At 40.3% G+C, this 3,857-nt stretch overlaps 1 pseudogene; it reads right to left on the bottom strand.

Annotated features, from left to right (window-relative positions):
* Positions 1–3,424: 3,424 nt before the first annotated feature.
* LOC135052630 (5S ribosomal RNA) lies at positions 3,425–3,543 on the bottom strand (annotated as a pseudogene).
* Between the last annotated feature and the right edge of the window lie 314 nt (positions 3,544–3,857).

Genomic DNA, 3,857 nt, shown 5'->3' with positions numbered 1-3,857 from the left:
TGCACAGTTTGAAGTCTTCCTATCTGCTGTGCAACATGGTTCTAATAAAGTTACTGGCTTTTTCTTGCTTTGTTCCCAACTCTGAATCACCCCCCATGTGTGTGGTATACAGAGCACACAGAGAAGGAACACATATGTTATGGCACAGATCCCGCCCGGTGGAGTGGCTGTGAACAGAATAGATATTGACTGGTATTGACTTCTGTAAGGCTTTTATAGATGCACATCTCATTTTTCTTTTGCCCTTACACATGCCTAAGCTGTAACTGACAGGAGCCTAATCTGTGACTGACAGGAGCCTCCCAACTGCACCCCCACCACGGGACACTGTGGTCCGCGGTTGGGACAGCGGGACAGTCTGAAAAAAATGGGACTGTTCCGCCGAAGGGCTGTAGCATTGTGACCATATCAGTGTTAGGCAAATCAACATTATAAAAAAATAGATAAAACGTATATGTTCAGGACAAGTTCAGGAACTGTTAAAAAATAACGTACTATTGTTACTTATAGCACTGTGAATTGCAGTGTTAAAAAAAAATAAAACGTGTGTTGTTCAGGCACTGTTAAAAAATAATGATCAGTAGTTGCCACCATTACTTACTGCAGTATTAAAAAAAAATTGAATGTGTTGTTGTTGTTGTTGTTGTTGTTGTTGTTGTTCAGGCACTGTACTTAAAAAATAATATTCAGTAGGTGTCAGTGTGCCACCATTACTATGAGTGCAGTGAGTCACAGCAGTGTGTAACAAAAAATAAAAATGTGTATGTTATTCAGGTATTATGTTGTAAAATAATAACATTTATTAGGTGCAATTGCACCACCATTACTTTAAGTACAGTGAGTTGCAGCAATATGTAAAAAAACCCGCCCAGAAATATGGATATGAATAAGTCGATAGAAGAGCAGGGGACGCAACCCAGTACTAGTGCTGCAGCTGCTGCCAGTCATGATAGTACTTCAACTACTTCTCTAGGTGGTCAAAGGGGCACAAAGTTTAAGAAAGGGCAACTGAAATCTAAATATTTGACAATGTTAAAAAAAAAAATCACCTTTAATAATAAAGGGAATGTTTACAGTCGAAAAATTTAAAATTGCCAACATACCATACACCACACACAGGGGCAAGCCTCAATGCCATTATACCCATAATCCACAGATATGCGAACAAGTGGTAGTGGTCAAACTGGGGCAAGGAAAGCCTCAAAGCCATTATACCCATAATCCACAGATATGCGAACAAGTGGTAGTGGTCAAACTAAAGATTACATGACTCTGACTGGGTGGGTGTATAGCCTTCAACAGCAGCAGCACTATGTAACACAAAATGCCAGCTGCTCAATCATAGGCAGGTTACTCTCTGTATCGACTGTATTCACCAAGAGGCATACCAGTGTAAACCTGTTAGAAAAGCTAAGGCATGTTATAGCATACCTAGGACTCTCCTCAGGATTAGTCATTTCTGATAATGTAACTCAAATTGCGAGAGCATTACAACTGGATGAATTTGAACACATCTCATGTTTTGTGCACGCAATAAACTTGGTGGTACAGATTTTTTTTTTAAATAACAGTAGAAGCTTACTGTGGCTTGACATTTTTGGGACATACTTGGCATTCAGAAACAGCATGTAGGAGATTACAATGGCTTAAAGAACACTACAATTTGCCGTATCACCAACTGAAGCAAGTGATAGTAACCAGATGGAATTAGATCCTTTATATACTTCAGTGAATGGAGGAACAGCAAAAAGCCATCCAAACCTAGGGCCTACTTCAGATCTGATCACTGGGCTGCTAATTTTGCTGTCCTGTGATCAGATAGTCACTGCCTACAGGGGGAGTGTAAATTCACAGTGCAAGTGTGCGATCGCATGTGTAGCTGAGCTGCAAAAATCCACTTTGAGCAGTCTGTGCGCGACCCAGGACTTACTCCTCTAGTGCGATGAGAACGAGATGATTTGAGTCCGGATCAGACGTCAGAAATCCTCCCTGAAAACGCTTGGGCACGCCTGCCTTTTCCCGAACACGTCCACTAAACGCTCAGTTACCACCCACAAACGGCCTCTTCCTGTCAATCACCTTGCGATCGTCCGTTCGATCGGATTTTTCGCAGCATCCCGTCGCTGACCGGCGATGCCCGTTGTTGCTGTTATGGTGATCCATTACTCTGTATAGACTTCCTCAATCAGTGTTTAATACACACTGAGCTTTAACAAGCTAGTTTAATCTCTAAACAGGCTAAGTAACCTTCAGCATTTCAGCACAATTCAAGTCCACATTAGCTTGAGCTCTTTCTTAGTAGGAAGATAATAAATCCATTATTTTTATTTCCACATTTCATATGGTCCTTGACATCCCAGTAATGTGTCTTCGGCATCTGCCAGTTTTCTATGTGGGTCAATGTTCCAGTAATACACCATGAATGTGGGTCAGTGTGATGTACAATTCAGATCTCTAGCCTCAGAGTTGAGGTTTTGGTTGCTGCCTCCTGGCAATGCTTCTATGAATGTATAAGTTTGCATCGTCCTAACTTGTGAAAATCCTTGATCTGTTCATCACCTTATGCACAAAGGTTGCTTTGCATTTCACTGAACAATTTGAAAAAGGAAATCTGTAATGGTCTATGTAACTGTTTTCAACAAATGTTGCTTCCTTCTTCTGAGTAGGTCATGCTCGCCTTTTTGGTGAAAAACACACTTTAGGTGAATCCTGGGCTTATCTGTCTATTGTTGGGCTAAGGTTTACTTTATTAATCGGTGCTTTCTTCAGATGGAAAATGTATACTCTAATTCTAATTCTTGATTTTAATTCTGGGCAAATAGTTCTTGGTTGTTTTTTCATGTACTTTCATTGGTGTCCAGCACACTCTTCCTCTGGCAGGTCCCATTGTGGAAAAAAAAGAGAAAAAAAACAACTTTGCAGAAGACTCTTGTGTGGGTGCACTCTTGTTTTTGTTATATGACTAATAATTAAAACATAACTTTTATTAACTCATTTAAAATAAATCCTCACTCTCATACTCCACCATGTTTGGTTAATAAGATATATTTATATCTATACACACAAAAGTGCTTAAAAAAAATTGGAAATGTTCTGGTTAGTCTATCACCAAAAGACTTGTAGGGGGATGTAGACACTATGGCTCTACATCCGATTCCTAACCAACCAGCACAAGCGAAGCTTGTTTTAATGAGACCTCAATGGGTCATGATTGACCGGACCATTCTTATCAGGAGTATGTATCCTAACAACAATATGTGCACATATGGGGGTGCCTGCTAGATTCCCCTGTGATTTGAAGATAATAGGTTTAGCTGATTTTAGCTTTAGATATCTAGAAGAAGAAAGAAGACAGAAGATAAAAGGAAAAAAAGGGGAGAAAAAGTGGTGATCCTGCTGTTGGTATCTGGTCGAAATGGGTCATTAATTACAACACCGGGTATTCTCTGGGGGTCTCCCTCACAGATACTGACCCAGCCCGCCACCGTTTTGCTTCCAAGATCGGACGAGATCGGGCTCTGTCGGTGGGGTATGGTAGTAACTTTTAGATGCAATTGGTCGACTCACCAATGAGAGTGCACCGATTTAAAGATTTCAGAAGAAGGGCAAACTGCGGATCTGCTGTCTACGTTAGGCGCAGGTTTCAACCTGTGAATCATAGATGAGAGTCCGCTGATATAAAGAAAATTATAGGTAAAGATAACGGTAAACGTTTGCTGAAGAAGCTGTATTATAATGACAATATAAGCCAGACCAATATATGCTGACTATAACCTATGCTAAATTTACCCCAATTAATCCTACCTATAAGCACAATGTATTATATCACTAGGCAGGTAAGAAAATACTGAGAAATC

Source organism: Pseudophryne corroboree, chromosome 2, assembly GCF_028390025.1.
Source record: "Pseudophryne corroboree isolate aPseCor3 chromosome 2, aPseCor3.hap2, whole genome shotgun sequence".
NCBI classification, from domain to species: domain Eukaryota; kingdom Metazoa; phylum Chordata; class Amphibia; order Anura; family Myobatrachidae; genus Pseudophryne; species Pseudophryne corroboree.
The sequence above is the reverse complement of the archived record's forward strand: the minus strand, read 5'-3'. Positions and strand labels throughout refer to the sequence as shown.